The sequence below is a fragment of the Solanum tuberosum genome, unplaced genomic scaffold (assembly GCF_000226075.1).
Source record: "Solanum tuberosum cultivar DM 1-3 516 R44 unplaced genomic scaffold, SolTub_3.0 scf00380, whole genome shotgun sequence".
Classification (NCBI taxonomy): Eukaryota; Viridiplantae; Streptophyta; class Magnoliopsida; order Solanales; family Solanaceae; genus Solanum; species Solanum tuberosum.
The window spans coordinates 60,713-77,093 of NW_006239303.1; positions in this window are offsets into that span (position 1 = coordinate 60,713).

The window sequence follows — 16,381 nt, forward strand, 5'->3', positions numbered from 1 at the left end:
GCTATTGTTACACATTTCTCAACAATATCTGTAACATAATTCAGTTTGCTCGAATTTTTTCGTGTTTTATCAACGAAATCAGCTCTATCCCAACATCTGTATCAAGATTCATAAGCGACATAGCATTAATGAATGCGTATCAGTTTTCCAATTTCTGACTGAGAAGAAACAACACAAACAGTAAAATAACTTGGAACAACTGAAGCATTTTAGATGTGGTAGCTTTTACTACTGTTATAGCTGCTATTGTTACACATTTCTCAACAATATTTGTAACATAATTCAGTTTGCTCGAATTTTTTCCTGTTTTATCAACGAAATCAGCTCTATCCCAATATTTGTATCAAGATTCATAAGCGACATAGCATTATTGAATGTGTCATCTATATATGAACACCTTGGAGATGTCCAATATCTAAACCATTTTCCATTATCAATCCAACAAACAAAAAATTTCCCAATCCGTATAATGAATCATAATAGAAAAACCTCAAGCTATAAAGCGTTTGTCTAGTAACTGAGGGACAGAGTTTATAAACTGTTAATTCCATTAATGATCATTACTATTTATATTGAGCATCACTTGTATATAGGTGATCAAACAGCCACTGACTAAGAGGAAAAAATCACCCAACAAAGAACCTCAGAAGTGAAAAAATTCCTTTAAACAAGATCAATCATCTTATTCTTGTAAGCATGACAGTAATATAAGAATTCATCCATACACTAAATGCTTAAACGACTATCCGCAAATAGAGTTTGGTATATTTTTACTTACTTGGTCAGCAAAAAAAGTCAGTGGTCATTCAAATGATACTGGTGATGTCATATGCGGGTCATGCGATTGTTGAGCAGTAAAAAATTCCTTCATTTTTCTTATTTCTTTCAGCTCATCTTCTATGGTAGACAAGCGATCATTCAACGATTTGTTTTCCTCATTCAACTATTAAAACGTATTAGAGGTAATTTGCATCAGTTCTATTACTTCTTTTATCTTTCATGAGCTTGAGTAAATTTCATCGTGAACATATGATCAAACGTATCTTCTTGAAAAATCTCAAGTTTACAAATTCTTGAAACCTAAATGACACTATCATTGTTTCTTCCTACTATGTACAACATATATAAGAGGTAATTTGCATCAGTTCTATTACTTCTTTTATCTTTCATGAGCTCGAGTACATTTCATCGTGAACATATGATCGATTCTTTAGGCACACACTATAAACTATGATATAAGAAGAAAACAATCAAAAAATCAAATTTAAAGAAGAAGAAAATAACACGTCAAAGAGGAGGAATAACATAGATACTAGAAGACAGAAATCAGAGAACCAGTTAGAAAAAAACAACTGAATGTTTAAGCATCTGTTAGAATGTATCTTCTTGAAAGATATTGAGTTATCAAAGTTTAAGACCCAGACGAAACTATCACTTTTTGAACCTTCAATGTGCAGCACCACATGAGGTCATTTGCATCAATTCTATTTCGTTTGACATATTTTATCAGTTTCAAAACCAAACAAATATATAACTTTTTCACTTTTCAAGCTGTAACATACTGTATTCACTTTTCTCTCAGGCTCTTTCAGTCTTAAAAGTTGTACAATAGTTCACATATAATTCATAATGGATTTCTCAACTTGAACGCCACTCTATTTATATTATCTTTGAATATTGTTTTACCTAATTGAGTTGTTAGTGCCTCTTTCCAAGTGAAAGAACTTATGCAAATGACCAGCAGCTATTAAAAAAAAGAGCTGACGTAAATGACCACCAACTATAAAACTGAATCTTTCTAAAAAAAAGATTAGCAGTTATCACTCAAGCAGCTATTAAAAAAAGAGCTGATGCAAATGACCAGCAACTATAAAACTGAATCTTTGTAAAAAAAAATGATCAACAGCTATAACTCAAGCAGCTATTACAAAAAAAAGAGCTGATGCAAATGACTAGCAACTATAAAACTGAATCTTTCTAAAAACACTATCAGCAGCGATAACTCAAGCAGCTATTACAAAAAAGAGCTGATGCAAATGACCAGCAACTATAAAACTGAATCTTTCTAAGAAAACCATCAGTAGTTATAACTCAAACCAGAAGATCTATAACTTGAACAACATAAACAACAAATCGACTTTATAGAAAGAAACAAAAAAACTCACAGAAGTGGATGCATACCTGAGACACGATTGAATAGAATATATAGATTGAGTTGAGATCGCTACTAGGCCTTTGCTTTCTATGTTCTGAGAAAACACACCTGAAACACTTAGACCTGGGTTTTCGTTTGCTGCTATAGACAGACCTGTTCTTTCTCTATTTTGAAAAAATACAGATTTTCAGTAGAGAGTATACACTGAGATGTGTAAGTAAAGATCGATTTTAGAAAAAATCTTGCTAGGGTTGTCTGATTCTCATGATGAGTTTTGAGAAATAAAGCGTCTTTTATTTTTTGTTTTCCTTTTAGAATTTTAAACAAAGAAGAGGAGACAAATGCTAATGAATACACAGTCCTTAAGAATTCACAAGGAAATAGTTTTCAAACTTCAGTGGCTAAGGATTCAGTTGATAAGTCATTCAAGTGTAGGAAGCTTGTGCATCCAGCATTTGATGAGAACAACTATAGAAGTGATTTAAATCACCAACTTCCTTGTCCGATACTTGACACGGGCAATGATAAATCTTGAGAAAAACTATATATGCTCAGTAACTATACTATGAAGATCTGGGAAAAAGATAGATAGTTTCTTTTTCTGGAAATCATGCCTGTTATATGATTAGAAGATTCATTAGATCAAACATGTTAAGTCTTAAGCCTACTTTGGTGGTTAACACAGATTAATTACTTAAACAAAAATTGACTTATCAATCGTCGAGCATAAAACATAGTAATCACTATCTTTAATTCACTCGTCAAAGACTCCAAATACAAGTGAATCACTCAAGTTAAAATATTTATCGATTCACGACCCGCAACACATGAATAAAAGAAAACAATTACTTGTGTTGTAGTATATAGAAAATAATTAGTTTTGTTACTACAAGTTGATAAAGACTTCAATATAAAGAATCTTTGTGTTTTCTAATCATCAACTAATTAAACTTTCAATTAGAATCCGGACTCAACAAAACAAGATAATAGGGCAAAGTTGAGCGACATATCAGTAAACATGAAGAAGAGGAAGAGACATCATACTCGAAATTCGTAGTTGAGAGAAGGAAACAAAGACGTTGTTGCTGCGAATACGTACAAAGGATTTGAGGCAGAGCTAAATAATCCTAGGTCGCTGTTGATCAAAATGAAAAATAGATGCTTATGTTGAATTGAGCAAAAGATCAGTAAACAGGAAGAAGAAGAAGAGACATCATACCTTAAATTCGCAGTTGTGAAAAGGAAATAAATATGTTGCTGCTGAGAATAGTACAGAGGATTAGAGGCAGAGCTGAAAAACTCTAGGTCGTTGTTAATCAACATGAAAACGAGATACTGCTATAGAGTTGAGCGAAAGATCATCAATAAACAGGAAAAAGAAAAGACATCATATCTTAGATTCACAGTTTAGAGAACATTGCTGATGAGAATACGTTCAGAAGATTTGAGGCAGAGGTGAATAGCCCTAAGTCGTAGTTGATCGAGATGAAAAATAGATACTTCTGGGTTTGAGAATACGTATAGGGCAATGTTGTGACCAATGGATTTTGAGAGAAAAAAGATCTCTTTTTAGATTTTTAGAAAATAGTGTTTCTTTTTGGCGCCTACTTTTCAGATTTTTTTTTTTGGTGTTTTAGTAAATTTTTTAGATATGTTTTGGCTCTCCTGCTAAGTCTCTCAATTACAATTCGAACGAGTTATTAGTTTTCTTAGGGACGAGATTTTTTGCCTTCCCAATAACATATAACATTTAGGACCGAAATATAATCTTGTCTCAATTATATACTTTTTGCGACGGGATTTTTAACTCGTCCCTGCATATTGGTCTTAACTGAACCTTTTTCCTGTAGTGTTAGTAAATTATACACATGTAGCCGGACCAAGGTGCGGGGTGAAATTCCCTATTTGGAGGACCAATCACTTAGGGATATCTATCTTACCAACTTTGCATGTAAACCACTAGGAAATGATTACTATTATTAGGATTACCGTGTTAAGAACTTATGGGGAACACATACACCCTAGTTTGTCTCTCTCATTGATAACAACAAAGTTTGAATCTTGCTCTCCTGTTATTTAAACATCAATTAGTTATTTGTTACACAAATACCCCCCGCCTTTTACTTACTTGTCTCGAAAATAACTTGACTAAACGAATATAATAGTGAGTTAAGTTTAAGTCTAAACCATATTCCTCATGGGATCGACCCCAACCTCCAAGTTGGGTTCTTTACTTGATAACGATCGCTTATACTTATTTAGGGTGGTGTAATTTGAGCGTATCATGACCTGACCTACAGTCCATAGGTCCGGCCGTGGGTCGATACTTAGATGAATTTCTAGGGGTTTCTGGGGAAGGGTCGCAGGTAGCCATCCACAGACCAACAACACGGGTCGTGGGTCACTCTATGGTCCGTGAGTGGCAACCGTGGGTTGCACCTGCGAATCTGAAATCTACATTTTGAATTGTTCTAACATACGAGGTGTTACAGTGTATTAGTTTACGGTGGAGCTGGGGCCACTGCATGCTGATTGACTTGAGCGGTCATGGCTTGAGCAAGCACTTGGAAAACTGCTCCAAACTCGATATGCGTGACTTTCTCACTCATGAATCTGTTGGAGTTGCTGGCTAATTCCTTGCATTAGCTCTTTTGGAAGGCATTTTCCAAAATGCGAAGAGCAGGAGTTAGAAGGAGATTAGATAGAGTTCATACTCTATAGCACGAGTTGGAAAAGAAAGAAGGGAAGTTTTTCTTAGAACACTTAGTATCCTCCCTCTTATAGGTGTGGCACGCTTCACACTCCTGAAAGAGACTCTACATAGTTCGGTTTTCAGACATCCCATGACTCTTGAACCTAATGCTTTGATACCAAGTTTGTCAAACCCCGAGGCTACCCCCTAGACGTAACATATGAACTAGGATCACGAGTGACCCCAATCTAACCCTGAGTCTGGCATATATCAAACATACTGAGAATAACTAAGTAAAACATGTACTATGCGGAAGCTAAAACAGTGGAAATCTGAAATGGGTAATAACCCAACTAGTCTGAAAGTAAATATAAATAATAAGAGTTTAGTGATGACTGAAACAACTACTTAACAACTCGAGCTGAATGTACTACTATGTCTAAAAAGCCTCTAACTGAATTGAGTTGTTGGGACATGCCCCCAGCTAACACTAAAAAAATCTGAAAAATCAAAGTACAGACTAAAATAGAAAGCATATCTATTGTCCTCCAAGTATGAGAACTCACCACTGAAGTTGTTGAAGTCGAATTAAGAATCGATCTAAGCATGATTTGGAAGTTGAGTGCCTAAACCTATATCATAAAATGATGTAGCGCAAAGTATGCATCAGTACTTGGAATGTACTGAGCATGCAGGATATAGATATGATAAGTTGAACAAAGTATATAAGTTGAACAAAGTATATAAGTTGAACAATGCATAACTAAGCAATGATATAATCTGAACAAGGATATATATATGTACTAAAGTATAACTTAAAACTGAATTGAATGCAATGACCAAGTACTAATCATGAAGGTAGCATGTTGAACTGTATACATATGTAAATGCTGAAAACCTGGTCAATGTTCTAAGAGTTTGACTATGGGAACTACTATTAACCGATATAAACCACGTGAGCTAAACGTGGAGTATGATGTATACGCCACATCGAGAGGACCCAATATACCTTGATAGGGGTATAGAGGCATTATTGGGCGTGATTACTAAAATCGATGCCCAACTGAGGGGATTAAAAGCCTAGGCGGGCACGTACTTCGGGGACTTTGAGGGTACATTGAACCCTAGTCCAACTCAATGCTAAGTCTACTCCCAACCGAATATTCATAAAGGTAAAATGCACTAAATACTGAATAGCTCAAAATCTGACATGCTAATTGAGAATGCAACATTTATATACATAGAACATACCATTCGAAATCTGAAGCATGAATTTCTATCTTACTAGCCTAATAAGTATAATTCATGAACTAGAATAAATTTACATAAGCTAGGGTTATAAGTTCCATGCAAGGAAATATACTAAATTATCAAGAGACGAGCTATTTAGATCAAAGGAACCATAATCACAATAAGTCTTGAAAATCTAGAAACCCTAGGTCTAAACAGTTTATGAGAATCTGAAGAACCAATTGAATTCTAGGGACCTAATGGGTGAAAGGAATTCACTAGATAAATCCACATACTTGGTGACAAAATCTATGGAGAAATCATTTGGATTTATGGCAAAACTTCAAAGAACACTTCTGCTTGTTCTTGGGAGAAACTAGCGACTTTTCCTCTTCTTTTCACTCTAAGTTTGATGATTTTTGGAGAATGAGGGTTCTGGGTATTGTCTGAATGCTCTTCTTTGTCTCATTGTTTATATCGTAATCATTTGATTCCTCCCCTAAAGCTAGCTCCTACTCCTCCTCATCATCCTTTAGAATAGGATCCTCCTTGGTCCTTTTTACATAACATTCTCGGCTCCCTCCGGTCTCTAGATTATTAGGCTAAAACTGAGCAAAACGACATCGTTTAAGTTCCCAATGCATAGGGGAAAATACCAAAACGACCATGACTTAAAAGTTGACAAAGACCCTTCACAGTGGAATTGATGGGCCATCACTTAAACCGCTGGCCGTCAACTGGGTCGTGGTTTGTGGCCCAGCCCAATAGGGCTCTACTAAAATGAGTGTAACTTTTTACTCTAATCTTGGATTTTAGAAAACTTGGTAGCGTTGGAAAGAGAACTCAATTATATTTATTATGATAGGTCATGGGCCACTTAATTCATTTTGTACTAAAAGATATGACCGTTTGAAGTTGACCAAAAACTTAAAGGCTGACATGTTCCCTCCATGGTCCACTTCACGGACCGTGTGAAGCACCACTGGCCATAGACGACCATGGTTTCTCACAAGAACTAGGGTAGTTCTGGGTGACTTCTATGGGCCACTTAACGGCCTATTTGGGGTTCCACAGACCACTAGGTGGTCTTGTGGTTCCTCACAGTGGCCTTGGGTGGCTCCATATCACTTTGACGGGAAATCGGACCGCTTGTGTGGAGTTCCATTGCCCGTGAAGGGGTCCGTTGTCCTCCACATTTTTCCAAGTATGAACCACAATGGGGGTGACGGTCGTGGTCCGGTACACGACCCGTGGACCCCTCCGTGGTTCACCCTTTTTTTCCTCATGTACAGTCATAGTTAGATTTCTGAGGTGTTACATCTAAGTTTGATACATGGTATAAAAAATAGTGTATCTATGGAATAACACATTTAGAAACCACCTATGTATGTGTGAAGTGTAAGCCACTTCAAGGAGAATTTAGTAAGGCGTGTTCTCTAAGCACTTATTGACCAAGACGTGTTCATGGATGAAACGAACAAAATAATTAGAACAAAAAATAGTTTCAGGGTTGATTGTGTCACTTATGTTTTCTAGGTATACACCAAAGCTTGATTGTTCAAAGATATCAGATCTACTGATTGACCGAGTATATCCAATATATGTTCACTACAAAAAGTTCAAAGGGAAACCTACTTATCCAAATGTAATTAATCCTTACTTACGAGACACACAGGTTCTTCATGCATATGTTTTAACAATAGACATTCCTCATTCATGTGGGGGTTTATTGGGTTTTAGAAAGGCATGAATGGGAAATAAAATGAATGAGAAATAAGAATAAATGAGAAACTGAGAAATGTTGGGGAACTAATTTGGAAGGAATTCCAAATGAAAATTCTTTGAAAATAAAGTCATTTCTCCCAAATTGGTAGAAGAAAGGAAAATGGTAGTCCTTATATTAGGAAGCAATTCCTTAAGCTCTTAAAGGGTTAAGAAGAAGGTTCCTCTCGCGCTGTCATCGTCACTCACTCGGCCTCGGCCTTGGCCTTGGCCTCAGCTTTGGCTTTGGCAAATGATGTGATTGATTGATAATTTTTTGGACAAAATTTATTTAATTAATCTCATTAATTAGCTTTATTTTTTCTTTAAAATTAATTAAGAATGTTAATTAATTAATTAATTAATATAATAATTTCATGTAACAAAATTGTTTGAAATGTCATGTAACAGTAATGTTGCTCATAAGGGACCTGTGTCTTCCGAACAGTCACTTCTTCTCCCAAAACACATAAACGTTCTAGAAAGACATGTCTGAATAGATGCGTTCATACTCTTGTCTGAATATATGCGTTACTTGCTGCAGTTGGCTATAAATAGAGAGATTTCTCTCATTTTTCAAACACTGAAACTTTTCTCTCTTCTGCATACATTTTCTTACAAATCAAGTTGTCGATCGACTAAGTCTTTGTGTGCTCTCTTTGCTGTTTTTTGAGTTTGTTGAAATTATTGAAGTTTGAGGTACCGCTACATCTTTAATAGTTAATCCTTCTTATCTTGGGAGGAATGAATCAACAACCTCGGGTACTTGAGAGATTAAATTTCTTAAAGATACACACAGTGGGTTCTGTGGACTCAGATTATTTGTTTTCTTTCTATTTAATCTTGGTTGTTTGTATTATTACTAACTTGAATACAAGAGATATCACTTCAATGGACCGTGTGTTAAAGGTTTGTACTGCATTTGGAAGCACTATAAGGAGACATTTAAATTTTCAATCCAAGTACAAGAAAAATTGTATACTTCCCTGTCGGGGAAAAATTGTCACAAAGTGTCACGACCCAAGGTAGCCCCTAGGCGTAACATGGTGTATAGGACCTAGAGAGTCCCATACAATACAATTAGCATTCATAATACAAGAAATAGAATATCAAAGAGATAGAGAGAAACATTTCAAGGCTAAAAGTTCGTATCAAAGTAAAGTGGAAGTCTAAACATTGTCTCAAAGTCATCTAGTACATAAGAATGAATCTTGGTGTAGCCCGTACATCATGTTCCAAAACTGACAGTAAAGAAAGAAAATAGAAAATGATGAAAATTTGTCCTCGAAGCATGTGGACTCACCAAAGCTCGAAATCTCCTCAACAAACTCTAACCACGAAACTGGGAACCCTGATTGTCGGACCCTACATTTGTGGTAGTGTAGGCAAGAGTATGCGTTAGTACAAAATATGTAACAAATATGATAGCCATGCATAAAACATTTGAAAACATACTTAAAAGAGATACCTTCATGAAATGCAATGACCAAGCTAAAACATGAGAATAAGAGTTAGAAAACATGAGCCATAAAATATGGTCAATGCACATAGTCATCATCTTAAACATGTATGAGATACTTCCTTGAATTAACCTTAGTTCATCATAACTTGTTTGTGAGAAGTAGCCTTATATAAGCTATTATCATGGAATCCGGTGTCTCCCACACCGAAAAGGGGTTGTCCTACTTGCCAAAGTAAGGACCATGAACTTTTAGCTTATGTGGATCCACTAGCCAATGTCTATCTAGACAATCTTATGCTGTCACATAGTTTATGGGACACGGATAATCTCCACTTGTCCACTCGGTTCTAAGCTTAATTTCCACGGAATAGTTCTTAATCATATTAATCTTAGCTCTTAAAGGAAAATGGGTAATCGCCTCGTGTCCTTTCATCATGTGACATGGGTAATCGCCTCTTGTCTTTTAATTAGAGAGCATGGGTAATCTCCTCTTGCCTCAACATTAGAATAGCTCCTTAACATTGGTTCATTTTAGGTGAGAAGACCTTTCAACCCTAAGAACCTTTATTATGTGAGAAAACCTTTCATAAATCATGTTTTCATGTGTATATGAGAAATTCTTTTACCAACACAACAATAGCAACATCATTGATACTTCACTCTCAAAGCATCCTTAAAACATTTACATCAATTTCATAAGAACATGCATAATTCCATAATTCACCTTTCATGGTTCAAAACCCACTTTCAATCATAAATATCTAGAAAACATGGGTTAGACATGGGTTCATGGAAATTCATCATAAAATCATGTAGTTATATCAATTCATGCTTGATTGATCATAAAACAATCAAATAAATCCATAATTAAAGGAACCCATGACATGGAAGAAAATCTTAACTCAATTGGGGAATTCTATCTTTATAAATTGGAGAATTTGGGAACTCCATGGAGGAAAGGTCTCCATGGATGAAAAATTATCATACCTCAATGCCAATTTCTTAACTTCAATGGGGAAATTGGAGACTTGACTTGAAACCCTAGGTTGATCCCTTCTTCTTCAAACTTTCCAGAGAGAGAAATATTTTTAGAGGAAGACTTGTTCTTCTTTTAGAAATTTGAGAGAATGATTTCCATTGGGGAAATCTGGGGTTAAAAAAACTCATGTAGGACTTATAGGTAAGGGAAAAACGACATAGTATTAGGATAAAATAATTAGGAAAAGACCCAAAAGACCCTGACTTAAAACTGACGCGGCCCTTTCATGTGAGCCACCATGGCTCGTCTAAGGGACCATGATCTATCCTGGCAATATGGTCCTTGGACCAGTGGCTAGGAAGGAACCCTTCTTACCCTGGACCTCCTCACAACCATCTTCACGGGTTGTTTACCCCTTCACGACCCGTCTAGGGGTTCGTGTGAAGAGGTTGGCTTTGGGATGGGTTTTGCCTCCCCTACACGGGCAACATAACTCCCCGTTTGACTCCCCACGGGTCGTTAAGGCCCTCGTGGGAGGGGTGCCTGCCCAATATGCCTTGGGGGACTTGCCACGGGCCTTCACACGGATCGTGGTCCTCTTCACATCCCGTCTAGGGATTCCTAAATAGGTCCCTGGTCCAGGTGTTGGCCTGTGAGTCCTTCCCCATAACCCCCTTTTGGTCTTTCTCGAATCTGGGGTGTTACATTATCTTCCCCTTGGGGTCAGTCGTCCTCGAATGAGATTCAAGATATCACAAAAAAGGTAGAAACTAAAACCTAACAGCCCAATATGCATGCAATCACATAGGTGCAAATATTTGAGGAGGAAACATCAACTCACAGCTAAAGCATGTTCAAAATATCATATCATGAAGTCTATATGCAACTCATACCCAATGCACAGAGCTTCTTCTTGAAGAGAAAACACTGTTATTAAAAATACAAAGGTTGAAATTGATCTCAATGCTATTGATAAATGAAATGGAGGAATTCTCCTTTGATATAATTTCTCTTTCTTTAATTTTGAGTCGCTAGTTTCTTTTCTAGGGGTGTGTATGTATTATGGGTATTTAATATTAATTAGGTATTAACTAATTAAGTTTAGAATTGATTATAATATACAAATCTATTAATTTTTTCAAGTTTTAACCTAAATATTAATGGTTGCAAATATTAATTGAATTTATAAATTTTGCTTCTACTTGAGAAAGATAAATGAAATTGGGTGAATCTTCAATAGTGAGAATTTAAGGTTGAAATATCGTTTAAGAGCTCAAGCGAGAGATAGTTCATGCCTACTCAAGCAAATATTTGGTTGTTCATTAATTGTGATTTTGGGTTTGAGAAAATCCAAAATAGGCACACTTTTAGGTTGAGAAACCTTGAATGTAACTAAAATCAAAGTTATTCATGCGATAATTCCTTCTAAGGCATTTAGTTAATACCTATCAAAAACTTTACTCTATTAAATGTACACCCTTGGTCACTCTAATCTTGGTATCAAATTATGTTACTTTGTTACGATTGGAAACTTAAATCGATTACTTCTTCAAATCATTCCCTTATTTACTTTACGTTTATACAATATATTTGCTCTTGTGAATTTATTTACACTTTTGGTGCATCTAGCCTTTGATCTTTATGGGGTTTGACCCTGACTCTTATTGGGTAATTTATTTTACATACGACTACTAGCACCTTTTTAATCAGAGAGTTATTTTGGATGTTACCAACATTCAATGTACATACATCAAAAGGTATTTATCTATTGACATAATTTAACGTCTACATCATATTTTTTTATTATATTAATAAAACTTTTAATTCATAAACCAACCCCAAATAGTCATGATCATCACAATAACCAACCATACTTTCCATACAAAATCAATATACATAAAGCATATGTTTAAAAATTGTAAATAAAATAAAATAAATATTGCATACATATATTTTTTTAATCATTCGTGCATCAACAACATCTGAGAACTCCTACATAAGTTTATACTCCGCTAGGACTATAATGCTTGAATTCACGAGGTTGTCTTTAACATGCTTAATTGACAATAAATTCAATTTACAAAGGTCAAATTCAATAAAAAATTGTGACTATTTTACATTAACAAAATATATGTTTCTGGTCCTTCAATGATCTGCAGATTTTTTCTCTGTTGTGAACCAAATTGACCCAGTAAGGGCTTACGGGCTATTAGAGAGTTTTATTTGGGATCCAGGCCCATATAGCTATTGTTAAAAAGGTCTAGCGATTAGAAAGAACGGTTATGGAAATTATGTCGAAGCCTTGGCTTTCAGTCATGTCTCATCCCCTTTCTCTGTTCTAGTATCTCATCCCCTTCTAGTTACCTTCTTCTATGTTAATATCTCCTTAGTTAGCATGTTATTACTTTGTTGAGCGTATTATACGTTGTAACTTGTATTTGGTGATAACAATATATATCAGTGTTTGTATTGGAAATCGGATTTGTTACATTCTCACAATCACATGGCTGCAAAAAATAGAACACTAGAGAGATCATGTTCAGACTCAATAAACCTCATTCATTTTATAGATAGATCAACTACAAGATTAATAACAATATTTATCACCCTCACATGAATCTCTGATGACACCTTACTAACCCAAGGCTAGAGGCAGCATCCTTCGAAGAAAGAGCAACAATAGAATCTTTAACATCAACAACTTTTGCAAACATATCATTTGCACACTCTTTACCAACATATGCACTCTCTCCAAGACTATCTTCTACCTAAACAACAATATTAGTTACTTGATATGCAACAACATTTAGGTGAACCAATATTTTATACACCTTAATCATTAGAAGTTTATTAATATATGTTTCTTGTGTGATTGTTGTGATTTCAAACTCACTCATATTCATACAAAAAAAGCACCGTCCATCAATTTTTCGAATTTCAACTTCAAATCAAGCTCATGTTATTTGCACCTTCTTTTCTCTTGTAAGAAACTTGTGTGATGGTAATAACAAAAGGCTCACACATAAAAACAAAATCATATTTAGGTTGATAATCATGATCTTTGACATTAACATCCTTACTACGTTTTTCAACCTCTACACCAGTTATCGTCGTGGTAATTTTCTCACCACACACACCAATTTCACAAATTTTAGGAGAGTTTTCTAACATAACTTTATATTCATCTTTGTTGTCATTTTTTCTTAAATCAACAAATTATGTATGGACACTCCATAGTAGGTAAACATCTTCTTCTTTTTCTTCTGAAAAAGTTGTGTACGAAATGAAAACATAAAAAAATGCATAGACACAAAATATGCTACATATTAAAAATTTAAATTTCTCAAAAGCATATATGATACACTTACATTGTATACATTAGTGTATCACATAGGATGGAGATTTATTTATTCGACAATCTATTAATCAGTCCTCTATGATATCCATAAGGTATGTCTCATATACTTGCAGAGTATCATAGAGAAATAATAATTCATTTGTAGCAAAAATTATATCTAATAGTCTCATTATATTTAATAGGGATAAGGCATAAGTACCCTCTAGACTATGACCAAAATCCTAGAAACACACCTAAACTTAACTAAGATCCTATTACCCCTGAACTCATTTTTTTCGTATTTTTGTGCACTTTTTGTGTTGATGTGGCACCTTCAACAACCCAAGTTGGTTGTGTTTGTACACACACACCCACCACGTGTGCAAATTTAAAATTATTAATTTATTTTTTAAAAAAATATTCTTATTTTTTTACTTGTATTTAAATTAAGTTAATACACATATTTTTACCTTGTATCGAAACTTTTTTTACCAATATTCATTGTTTTTCTCTTTTATTTTTCTGTTGATTTTATTTTCTTTGTCTTTCGTTTTGATTTGATTTCAAATGACTTGTATTTAAAATAAGTTAATTTTGAACGAATACCAAAATAAGTGAAGAAAATTATATAAAACATTAAAAAATTAAATGACACTTTTAAATTATTTTTAAAAAAATACACATAATTTTTTAAAAATAATTAAAAGTGAAAAGATAATAAATTAATTAAAAATAGTTTAAAGTGAAAAGAAATTAAAATAAATATTTTACAAAGAAAGAAATAAAAATAATTTATATATATAACTTTTATTATCAATAATAAATATGTGTACTAACTAATTATTAAGTTACCAATCAAAAATGACATGTGTCCAATTTGTGCACTCATTACTTGCCTTCGAGTACTCTCTATGCCATGTCAGCATTTGTGGTGTATTTATTCCATTTTAAATTAGTTTGGGAGGGGGGAGGTAATAGGACCCTACTTAAGTTTAGGTATCTCTGGATTTCGGTCATAGTCTAGGGGTACTTATGTATTATCCCTATTTAATATACACTATAAAATATTATATAGGATACCCACATGATATATCTCATATACTCACAGTGGATCATAGAAGATTAAAATCCATTGCTTTTCACAAATCTTTATGTTATTTGGTATTAGCACAAATACTAATAAAATAATTTTTTAACCTCTAGTTTCTTTGTAAGATGATCAAAAACATTGACAAATCTCTCATAAATTTACGTCAACATGAAATCAAAATCCATAGAGCTCTTTTTTCAAGTTAGAATTTCTAGGAACACCATCACCGCAACTACTCTGATCTATATTTACCTTTGACACTTGAGCGTAAATAAATCCATTACTTAAATGCTAGGATTGCAAAGCTATGGGGTAGCTCTTGAAAGTTAAAATTATCTAATCTAATAACACCTTGTTGGTATTGATGTGTATGATATTTTAACTCATTTAAGACCCTTTTTTGTTCAATAATTAGTGACTTCAACGTCTTTTTAAGTTCATATCTAATGATTTTTTGTGTTTTACAGCTATGAAGGCTCAAGGACAAAACAATGATGAAATCACATAAAAGAGGCTAAAAACATGGAGAAAGAAAAAAATTGTGACATTGATGCTCACCAAAAGACATTCGGTGACTCGCATAATGTGTCAGACCATAGACCATGAAAATTTTGACGGAGTCTTTGACTGAATTGATCAAGATAGATCGACGAGATAGAGTATTCAATCTTTGATTTGTAGTCAATATTCATCTTGACATAAAAAAATCTCCTAGCTGCAAAAAAAAAGACAATACAATCAAATCAACAAAATAAGACCCAATAAAGTAAAATCAAGTTTCATTGAAAGCCCATGCTACACAATCCTCTATGATTGTCAATGGTATATAAATATACTATCAATATATTTTAGAGGATTAAAATGCGAAATTTTAAATCGTATAACTACTAAATCATCTATGATATTCAATTAATATATCTCATATACTATCAGAGTATCATAAAATAGAAAGGGTTACCTTCACAACACTTTCATCACCAACTTGCTCTTCGAGGTTGAAGGTACAATTTCAGTTTCAAGAATTATTTCACACGAGGGGTGTATCAACAACAACTCTTCTTTTCCTACTAACATTTTCATCACCTGAATAATGCTCAATCACTTTTTCTTTTGTCTCTCTCACCAACACACATTCCCAACATCAGACATAACATTTAATATCGGGAGTTTAATTCACCTTGATTAGGATTAGGACTACCAACAACAAATAATTGCAACTCATGCCCAAGCAGTAAAAAATTTGAACGCGACATCATTGACACGATATAATGTTGTTCACCTAAACCATCATTCGAAGTATAATAAAAAATTAGTAAAATCTAAAGGACAATAACTTCACTTTCTACTCTCCGCATGACACTTACACATAAACTAACCACAATAAAAATCAAGTCTTGAATGTTAAATAAACTACAAAATAAGTAAAATTTATAAAAGTGACAATGTATATACAACAAATACTTAAAAATACAGAAAATAGATTACATATTTGACTCGGAAAGAGTAAGTAGTCTCTACATTTTTTTTTTCAATTTAAAATTTTTGTGAATAGAGAATGAAGAAATATTGTACAAATACGTACAACTACGAATGGGCCTCTTAACAAAAAGGCCATTGATACTTAGAATAGGGCTTTAAGTGAGATGCATGAATAAAAACACTATTTGTGGAAATT